Source organism: Carettochelys insculpta, chromosome 15, assembly GCF_033958435.1.
Source record: "Carettochelys insculpta isolate YL-2023 chromosome 15, ASM3395843v1, whole genome shotgun sequence".
NCBI lineage: Eukaryota > Metazoa > Chordata > Testudines > Carettochelyidae > Carettochelys > Carettochelys insculpta.
This window is the reverse complement of record NC_134151.1, coordinates 38456552-38467756: the sequence shown is the minus strand read 5'-3', so window position 1 is coordinate 38467756 and position 11205 is coordinate 38456552.

Genomic DNA, 11205 nt, shown 5'->3' with positions numbered 1-11205 from the left:
ACTGCAGCCGCCCATTAGGAACAAACTCTGAACCTCTGGGAGGAGCCTCAGACCCAATTCCCTGGCAGAGCAAGGACTGTGCACCTGCCACCTGACTCCTGATAAGGAAGTTAGGAAAGGCAGGCAAGTCAATTCCAGGCAAAGAAGGGCCAAACCCAGCCCAGGTGTAGAGCCCCGGCTCTGAAGGAGTCACATCAGGGACGGGGCTGGCCCCTGGGTTCGTCTGCTATTCAAAGGCAATCGTTTGGTTGTTGAGAGAAATCCCTGGAACCGTCCCCCTTCGCTCGCTGCACAGCTGCTCAGTGCCCAGCGGGGTCAGCAAATGGGCTGGGTCTGGAGGGCAGGGCAAGAAGTAAGCAAAAGATGGTTTGCCTGGGAGGTTGAGGGGAGCATCTCCTCCCCTTTCATCAACAACTCACTCAGGCACCCCGCCCACCCAGGGCCATTTCGCACAGCAGGCCAAAGCTTGCCGCTCATTGAAATTACACCGGGGCGAGCTAGGCCCTGTCTGGTTTGTGGCAAAGGGTCAAATGCTGCTTCCAGTCCCAGCCGTTAGGCCTCTGCCACGTACGGAGTCCCTAGAAATAAAGGCACCGTTTCCAAGTGCCGCATCCCAGAACACTCCTCCGCAAGTCCCCTCCACAGCCCCCGCCGCCAGCTTTGTACGCACCCCCAAGGTTTCTAAGTCACCCTCAAGTTCAGTAGCAACCTCAGATTTCTGAAACACATGAAGCCAGGTTGCCAGCTCGCTCAGACTGGACACCATCTGGACTGGACACCAAGTCCGACCCACCTGGCAATCGTAGGAGGAGCAGACTGTTGAAACAGAAGCAAGGATAAATCTGCAGCTTGCCAGAGCTTTTGCATCTGAATATGACAGGGAGGAGCGGGATGTGGAGGGGGGATTAGGATCATGTGACTATTGGGTGATTATGAATCTGCTACATGTTCTAATAGCCACTGGTTCCAGGAACAGTCCCGCCAGTAACTATTAGCAGAGAGGAAATAAGCACACATGCAAATCTATGGAAATTCGGGCAGCATTTGTGAAATATTTACTCTGATATTTGCCCCATTCTAGTGCATAATGCAGCACATCAGCTTAATGGTGGCTGCATGTCCGTCCTCTTCCCACGAGGTGGCACCACACAATTGACACGAGTGAATCGTGTTTTGCACAATTATTCATAGGTTTAGAGATTCCGTGGCCTGCTCTGACCCTCTCTAGTTGCTCCCTGTGAAACACAGGTCAGAGATCAACCCCAAGGTTATTCCCTTTGAACTACAGGAGACTTGGTAAAACTTTCCACAGTTGGCCTAGTTGGTAAGTTCTTCACATCTGGAACCGTTTGGTGATGCCTCTTGTCTAAGTTTTGAAGGTTTTAAAACTTCAGTCAGACAGACAGACAGAGCCACATCCGGCCGGGGGAAAACCACGGAGCAGTTAAGGACCAATTTCCCCCTTGCTGGAGCTGCCCGGCTCTGAGGCAAGAATTCCCTATGGAGCAAGCGCCATGCCCTGGTACACAGCGCTGCCTCCGGCGCCTCCTTGCAGCATTTGTTCATACCCCCTCCGAGAGCGGCCCGGAGAATCAGAATTTTGCAACACGTTAAAGACACGTATTAGACAATAACCTCGCACCGAGGTTACGAGTGGCCTTAGCAGTCTGCAGCAGGACCTGTTGACCCCAAGGGCTTTTAAAATGGACAGACCCCTGTGCTCCACCTGAAGGAGTAGAGTAAAGCTTGAGACGACCTTTGCATGAATTAAGGGCAGTGTAAACACTGTGGCCGGGGGGGGGCTACACTACAGAGTTTTGTCGACACAAGGAGCCATCTGTCGACAAAATCTCGACGCCCTCTGCATTTTCCTCGACGGTATTATCCCTCAAAAATTTGAGGCACAACAATCTCTCCAGAGAGCACTGTCGAGAAAAATGCGGTGTAGACACCTCTCTCGACAGAGAGGACTTCTGGTTGCCAGGCAGCCCTCTTTGCGGAGCTGCCATTCCGCTTTCTGGCACCAGGGATCAGTGCAGCCTGGCAGGTCTCTGTCGACAGAGCAAGTTGTGTGTCGATGCAATCTGTTGCCAGATGTTGTATCAAGATTGCTCTGTCGACAGATGCTTCTGGTGTAGACATAGCCTGTGTGTTGGAATTTGGAGTGACTGTCCTCTAGGGGGTGACCCAGAGTACCCTATGGGGATGGCTCTGGAGAGCCCTTTGCACTCCAGTGGGCTGCAGCCCTGGAAGTTGTGACCGGTCACGTCCTGCGGGCGCAGCGTGGAGAACTCACGGCACAGCAGCGAATGCCCAGCATGGAGCACTCAGGAGACACTGTGTCTGATTGCGGAGGTGTGGTGGGAGGGGAGTCTGTGCAGCAGAGCTCTCAGCCAACTGAACAAAGGCTGATATCTTGGCTGAAATGGCACGAGGCTTGGTGGACACGGGCTAGCCCAGGGCCTCACAGCAAGGCCGTGTGAGAGCGCAGGAGCTCAGACGAGTGCTCCATGGGACAGGGCTGGTTCTGAGCCACAGCCGCAGGCTCCTGACGACAGGCACCCAGCACCGCTCACAGCTAAGTTTTCCATTCATCCCGCGAGGTCTGGGGAACCACCCCAGATTTCCAAGCTGCTGCAGGGGCCGTGGGACAGCTCCCCATGCTGCAGCGCTCCTGGCGTCCGGGCAGGCCCTGGCGGCGAGGGTGTCCTCCGCTGAGCACAGCCACCTCGTGGGCATGTGCGAAATCCCCTCGGGGTCCCACTGGCTGCTCAAAGCCAAATTACGTGAACTCAAGCTAATTCTGCAGCATAGACACCCCCTTATTCTAGGCCTCCGCCACCCCCAGCCTCCTGCCTTGGTCATGCCCAACACAAGGGCTTCACCTACCACTGGAGTGGGGCCACAGACCTTAAGCATCTCAGGGCAGACGCATCATTTCTCACCTCACGGACTGTCCCACACACCTACTGCCCTGGCTACACAGACCCAGCGAACTGTTGCTTGGTACGCTCGTTACCTGGTAACCGCCGTACAGGCAGGCCAGGCAGCTCTTTGTGCACCCCTGTGGAGATTCCTTCTTTGCACCCCCACAACTCAGTCCTGTTAGTCCAGGCAGGTAAGAGGAACACCTGAGCTAACCCCCCTGCTGAGTCCGTGGGCCCCCGGGTGGACGTGGCTGGGGTTTATGCCAAATCGATGACATCAAGAAGCCGCCTTTGTTTCACTCTTCACTCAAAGGGGTTGTGGTGCCCAGATCGTTGTCACAATTGCAGCTAGCGCAACTCAGGGGCAGGAGCCCAGGCAGGGATGGAAAAGACCAGTGTAAGGAATTCTGACCTCGGTTAGACATGGACGAGCAATCAGGGCCTGACAAAACTCCCTGGAGGGCACCTAAGGAACCGGCTGAAGCATTCTTGGCTGTCGGCGAGTTATCTTTGAGAGTGACCCGGGCGGCTGAGGTCCCGGAGGATGGGGGGAGGGCAAACACGGGGCTTCTCTGCGAAAGGCCTGGGGAATTACAGCCCCGTCAGTCTCACGCCGGTACCTGGGAAGATATGGAGAAACAGACAAGCAGCCTGTAAGCCTGGGAGGAGAGGACAGTCCCGAGGAATGGCCCGCATGGAACCCAGCCCTGGGCGCCAGCTTCCTCTTCCCGCTTGACGACAGAGCTGTCGACAGGATGGATCTAGATTTACATATCCCTTTTGGCCCTGTCCACTGTGACAGGCCGTATCTTTGCCTCTAATGTGCCCCACGGAGCCGAGGCATGGGAAGGCAAAGGGCCTCGCGTACCTCGGGGGGCCGCACTGGTCAGTCCCAGCTGATGATTTCTCCTCACTGCCTCTTTGGGTTCTCCGTCAGGCCCAGCCTGCTCGGGCAAAGAAGAGGACACTCCCCTTCCAGGTCACTCCGAGCCCGGCCAAGGTGCACAGAAGGCCCTGTGCCCTGCTCTGGTTAGAGCTTCGACTCCCCCAGTGTTTCCTGATCGGGGCTACAAACATCACATCCCTGTATCTTCCCCGGCCCCACCCTGTGGCATCTCATCTCCCCTCGCTGTTGGGCCCTGGCCCAGGGCTCTCCCAGGGGAGTGTGCTCTGGCTCCCGGGGATGCTCCTTCCCCAGTTGCTGCCTCTGACCCAGCACTGACCCTAACTGGTGTGTCAGCCAGACTTCTCCAGCCTTTGCCCAGCGGTGGGAGTGGGGTAGGGGGAGGGTTCCCCTCTGGGGCCTTCAGCTCTCCACTGGGCTCCCAGCTCCCCTGAAGTTCTGCTCATCCAGCATCCATCCCCAGCTGGGCTCAGCCTTTCCAATTAAGCCCCATCACACCCATCCCTGTCACTCATTTCCTGTGCGTTACCGGCCGCTGAGCCCACCAGTGACACCCGCGGGCTAGCAAACTGGAGGAACGGATAAGAGTCCTGGAAGAGGGGCGCACAGCTAGTTGAAAAAGCCTGCTCGAGGGGGAGGTGTCAGCGGTTCACTGTCCCACTGGGAAGGTGCAGCTGTGCAGGGGTTTGGCCTGGGTCACCATTTGCATGAACAGTGACAGAGAGGTGGCCGTGTTCGTACAAAACAGACCAGCGGTCCTCTCGCACTTTAAAGATGAACAAAGCAAGTGCTTAGGTGATGAGCTTTCGTGGGACAGACCCATGGAAGCTCATCACCTAATAAATCATTTTGTTCGTCTTTGAAGTGCTACAGGACTGTTGGTTTGTGTTATCTTCATGAATGACTTAGATACAGGAGTGGAGAAGATGCTTATGACATTTGCAGACAGCGCCAGCCTGGGAGGGGTTGCTAGCATTTTGGGAGACAGGCAGAGCTGTGGACAGATTTCCCAGGCTCCTGGGCAAGGCTGGGGGGCTGGCTTTGGAGGCCCAGAGGTGAGGCTTCAGGCAGAAAGGGCTGGGCTGGGGCTAGCCTGCAACAGCCAGCTCTTCAGCATTGCCCAGACTAAACCACTGGGGCTTCTGGTGTGATTCAGAGGGCTCAGGGCTCCCAGCCACTGCCACTGCTGCAAGGACAGTGGAAGAGGCTGGAGTCCCAGGATTTTTTCAGTCACTGATCCCCAGGGTGGCTATTCCTTTTGTTTCTCCCCCTGCTCCGTCAGCCTCCCTCGGGACAGGGTTGGAATTCAAAATGGCATTTCAGAGGGGAGAATTGGTCTGAAATAATAATAAAAGGTTTCATAAAGACAAGTGGAAAGTACTTCACCTGGGAAGGGAAAAGCAAACACAGCTCTCGACTGTGGGGAAGAACAGGCGAGGTAGTGTATGTAGAGCTGCTGAAAATAACCTGAGGGCTAAGGTGGGTCACAAATTGACCCTGAGTCACCCATACGAGGCAGCTATGTAAAAGGTGAATATCATGAGGAGGGCTATGAACAGGCAGGTTGCAGGACGTTGTCCTGCTCTACTCGGCCCTGAGGCCTCATCTGGAGCCCCGTGTCCAGCTTTGGACCCCACGCTTTAGGAGAGACGCTGACAAACTGGAGAGAGTCCAGCGGAGAGCAGCAAAAACGCTACACGGCTGAGAAAACCAGACCTTGGAGGGAAGGTTCAAAAGGTGAAATATCAGGGAAGTGTCATTCGTTCATTCATCCGTGCCACGCTGATCAGCGTAGGCGATCGTGGCCCTCCGCCCCGTCTATTACGAGTACTCTGGAATATCGCCACAATACTGTGGCAATGCAACCCTGAAGTAACACTATCCGATATTTTCTCACGTTATCTACCTCGTCCTCACGTTCCATTATACTGTCCTGTTGTCACTACATTTTCACGTGCAGCCTTTCAAATTATATGGCCTATATATTTTGCCTGCCTTGATCTTATCCTATTTAACAGTGTTCTTTTGCTGTTGGCTTCATTTAAGACAGACTCATTTGTCCTTTTGGTCGTCCATGAAGTGTAGTCTCGAGAAAAGAAGCGTGAAAACAATCTTCAGGGAGGTTTAGCGCTGTTACCAGTGTTTGGAAGCCCCCATTACAGAAAGGATGTGGACGCACCAGAGAGAGTCCAGTGGAAGGTGACAAAAATGATGAGAGGGCTGGAGCACATGGCTTAGGAGGAGAGGCTGAGGGATTTGGATCTATTTGATCTACAGAGGAGAAGAGCGAGGGAGGATTTGATAGCAGCCTTCAACTTCCTGAAAGGGGTTCCCAAGAGGTTGAAGACAGGCTGTTCTCAGTGGTGACGGGACAGAACAAGGAACAATGGTCTGAAGTTACAGAAGGGGAGGTATAGGTTGGATGTAAGGAAAAATTATGTCATCAGGAGTGTGGTGAAGCACTATAATGGGTTATCTATGGAGGTGGTGGATCTCCTTCCCTAGAGGTCTGGAAAGCTTGGCTTGACAAAGCTCTGGCTGGGATGATTTACTTGGAATTGGTCCTGCTTTGAGCAGGGGGTTGGGCTCAATGACCTCCTGAGGTCTCTTCCAACCCTGGGATTCTACGAAACTCCACATCCATTGACGGTAGGACCAGATGCAATGGGCCTAATCTGGAGCAAGGAAATTTAGATTAGGTCTCAGGAAAAACTTTCTAACTTGGAGGATAAGTGAGCTCTGGAACGGGCTTCCGGGGAAGGCTGTGGATCCCCTAGAATCTTAGAATCCGAGAACACTAGAACTGGAAGGGACCTCGAGAGGTCATTGAGTCCAGTCCGCTGCCCTCCTGGTAGAACCATCGCTGGAGGTTTTTAAGAACAGTTGGAGAAGCACTGTCATGGATAGTTTAGATTTGCCTGCCTCAGCCATGGCCCTGATGGCTTCTTGAGGTCCCTTCTGGCCCTTCATTCCTATGATTCTGTGGGCCTCTTGCAATGGGGAGCAGATATGCCCCGCTGAGTTTTAGAAGAATTCATTAATATTTCTGAAGCACTTTGATATCTCAGCCAGAAATCGCCAGAGAAGAGCAGAGCAAAACATTACTAATAGGTAATTATGAATACAAGGAAGTTTTAATTAGTTGAACGCAGAAGAGTAGATGCCAAAATCAATTAGAGGCAGTGATTGCTGTACAGTAACTTGAGCCAAGATAGGAACAGTCAACTGTAGCAATGTCGCTGAAAAGGAAGATTCCACTCCAAACGCCGTTGTTAATTTAACCTTGGGCTCACAGTCCTTTAAGCTAATGAGTCTTTAAGTATTTGTATTAATGCGTATTTATCATGCAATGAAATGAAACAATGAAATTCCGGCAGAAGAGTGTAAACCCCAGATATTTACAGTACACTGTTAAATGTCAGTGCAAACTAACTGTCTGTGAGGAAGGATTAATTTCTGAGGCAGTGTCCCTGGAGATGCCAGGCACTCTGTTTACAATAAGGCCTGAATTAGAAAGGGAATTAGGACCGAGAGAGGCTGCCATGTCCCCTGGCTTGACATGGCTTCCATCGTATCTGGGGGTTACAGTTTGGTTCCAGGGCTCCCAGCCCTGCACAGTCCACATCACTCCAGCTCCGGCTGCATGGAAGAGCTGCACGTGTCTGTTGGATTGTTCCAATTGATATGAGGGCAGTTATTGGAAAAGCCTCTGGTTCGGCGTGCAGGCGGCCCAACTCTCTGCTGAGCTAGACGGCTGCAGCGCTAATACCTGGAACTGAGCCCCATGTTGATATGAGGGCGGTTATTGGAAAAGCCTCTGGTTCGGCGTGCAGGCGGCCCAACTCTCTGCTGAGCTACACGGCTGCAGCGCTAATACCTGGAACTGAGCCCCATGGAGCCGCACCAATGACACCGACAGCATTTGTCCAAGGCACGGAGTGCTGACAAGCGTCACCTCCATCAGAATCCCTGCCCCACAGCCCAGCCCCTTACGCAGGGTCAGCTCCAGGGCCCAGGGCGGGGGCCCTATAGGCACACGGCCTTGGCCTGTAATTGACCATGCTGGGCTGCTGCGCCAAGGACTTGCCCTGGGGCTCCACCCTGGCTGTTCCCTGGAGTTCCAGCCCAGGATGGTGCCCAGGGGCATCCGAGCTGTGCAAGATGAGGGGAGAGGGACTCTGATGCCCGTGGGAGCCGGCGGTAGCTCAGCAGCTTGAATGCTTGGGGCCTTGCAGCATCCAGGGCGTTACAGGTCCTCTCAGCACCCTGGGGGCAGCATTCCCGGCAAGACGAGCTCTTGGGCAGTCGCCCAGCTGATTAGCAGAGCGCCTCCCACCTCCCACAGTCTATTGGGGGTGCACATCTGCATACAGCTTGGTGCACATACCCAAATTTATTCCACCCCGAAAAGGGCCATATTGGAGGGAACACAACCAAGGGAGGCGGAGGAGGCGGAGGCACCGCTCGCCATTGGACGCGCACTGTGCATTAAGCAGGCAGCCGCAGCATGTGCTGCGTGGCGTTCTGGTCTAGGTTCAAACGGCAGTCGAAGAAGTGACCCAGTGTGGAGCGCACGAGGGCCCAAATCAGAGCAGAATGGCCACGAACCTCTGGCCAACTGAAGCAGGAGAAATCTGCCCCTGGCTGTCCCCAGGAAGACCCACGGAGCTCCCATGAACAGCATGAGAAAGGCCAGGTTGCAAAGCAGGGAGGAAAGTGAGCTCTCGGCTGTACAGCGTGGTGCGTATGGAACCTCTGCCATGCCGCCACCTCACTGAACGCAGAAATTCTTCCTGCTGTGGAAATAGTCACTTAGCTCCTGTCTGCCCCCCGCCGCCCTTTGATTTACATGGAGACCCTCCTGAACCTAATGGTGTCTGGACTGGTCCCTCACTCAGAAGCTGTGTGATACATGCTCCTTACAAAGCAGCTTTTAACGTAACTTATAAATATTTCAAAGTAGCCAGTGACCTGTGTGCACCGTCACAGTTCCGGTAACAGCAACAGTCCTGGAATCAGAGGTGCAGCTACGGACTGAAGCTTTGCGCAGAAATACCCACATACCCCGACGGGAGCAGGCTCCTCCGAGGAACTCAGGTCAGACCTACGTGATCGGAACTGCAGAATGTACTGAATCAATCGTGTGCGACCATCTACTGCTGCCGCCGAGCAGCTTGGACCTTCCTATCACGGGGCATGTTGATAGATCAAGGGCGCGGCTTCTTCTTGAGTCATTAGCTCTAATGGGGAAAGATCAGGCTCAGTTTTACTCACACGTTAGCGTAGCTGCTCCACATTACCCAGGTACAAGTAGGAGCACGAGCTGGTGCATATGTTTAAAGTGAATAACCAACTGTCACCCACCATTCAGGGATGATTTGCCCTGAACTGGGCCGTGGTGGTCCAATCTATCCTTACCCTGAGGAAGGACCACAGCCTGGGAGCAAAGCATTGCTTTTCTCCATGTTACTCTGTAAGCTCTTGAATAGCTTTGGCCATTGCTTTTGTAAGGGTCTTGCCCCTCCGATCACTGAGAAACAGCCCTGAAGGCTTTAGCACTGAAGGACATTCAGAACGTTTGTTCTTTCTCCAATTGACTCTCTTTGATGACTTTCCCTTGCAGCTTGTGCTTTCCTGGCCGTGGGTGCCAATCTTCTGCCAGGCTTCACAAAACATCGGCTTCCTGACGCTGGCAGCATTCTTAACGGCTGAGCCTGTTGGGAATCAGCACACGCCCAAAGGATGAGTGAGTGTACTGGTAATTCTACCTGTCTCTCCCAATGCCAGGTCATTGCATCAGCTTCCTATTAACCTGGGTTTTCTGTTCATTATAAATATTACCACATGAAAATGCAAGAGGGGAAAATTAACCAAACTGATACCAGTCTGAATACGAGAAGTGATTGGGCCAAAAGTGAGGCTGTGTCAAACAGACACCTAACTCAGAAAGTTCCCCACTTTCTCTATGCAGGGCCATATTCAGTATTGTTTTGCAGGAGGTGGCTCTCTGGCCTGTATTTGAGAGGAAGAGATGTAAATCTAGATGGCATTTTCCTTGCTAACATCTCATGCTCTTGAACCTTTTCTGGTAGTGAGGGACAGTTAGGCCCCAGGGCTTTCCTGTGTGAGCACCATCTAAGGGCTTGTGTTGTTCCTTGCCACATGGCCGCTCCAGCTGACACAGAGGGACAGTGACAGGGGCTCCCTGTGAAGCCAGGCTGAGGAGCTGAGCAGGGACCCTCCCAGCCCAGCACAGACAAGGGTTGGCTTCCAGCAACTAACATAAATGGAGAAAATGGTAGAAAGCGCTGCCTCGTTTCCTAGCCGCGCTGCGGGGACAGGCCCAGCCCTCTCCTGGCTCACAGCCCATCCTGCACTATTGCCCGTCTGGACGCCAGACTCACTCCCCGTTTCATTTCTTGGGCCATGTGCAGCTGAGGGAAAACCACAGAGCCTGGGGACAGCCACAGCACCACGGAGCCCAGAGAGCAACGTGCCCCCAGCGCGAAAGGCCGTGGCACAGGTCCTGCTTCCCCCGGCCTGCCACGGACACGCTGCCCTGCCCGCGGGCACTGCTGGGCAGTCTGACTGGCCGAGGAACAGCTCCTCAGCTCCCCGCTTACTGTCACCAGAGGATTTTCTCCCTCACGCCCCAGCCCTGGGCACTCCGGCAGTGCTGGCTCCTGTGGCTAACGCTGACCGACCAGGTCTCCCTCCGCCCTGGGCCAGGGCCCCATATGAGCCCCGGTCGGGTGCTCTGATGCAGCAGGGGTGCTCTGGCCCTGCTCCCTGTTGAGGGGCTGGTGTCGGCCTGGGAGAGCCCCACACCCCAGAACCTGACAGGCATTTCGTTCGAGCTGCTGCCACCCCTCGTGCTTTATCCCTAACTAACTGCAGCCTCAGTCCCTTCCCAGCCTGTTCCTGGGCAACCCGCGACTGAGGTGGGGAAGTCCCAGCTGGGGAGCCCCAGAGCTCTCCAGAGCCCAGAGGAACCACGTGTCACCGGTACACGTGGGCCTGCTCTCCACCACAGGGCAGCTGTTTATTGAAGGCTCTGAGTTGTTTCTTAATCTGTCGCGTGCAATGTAACCCCTGGCCAGGAGCTCCGCTCAGCATTCGCTGCTCTGGCTCTTTCTTTGAGAGCAGACTGGAGATCTTGCAAATCCAGTCCTGGAAAGAAACAGGCAAGAATCCCAGCAGGAGGAATACTAGAAACTTCATTCGTCTTTGATCTGAGTTTTGCTCCTGTCTCTGCATGCAGCCTAGACTTCCTGCTCTTTTGGTCCCCAGTGACAGCTCAGAATCCTTCTAATCATTTGCTCAGTACATAAACTACAATGGAGTCCTTCGTTTGTCTGCGTTGCTCAGAGTTAC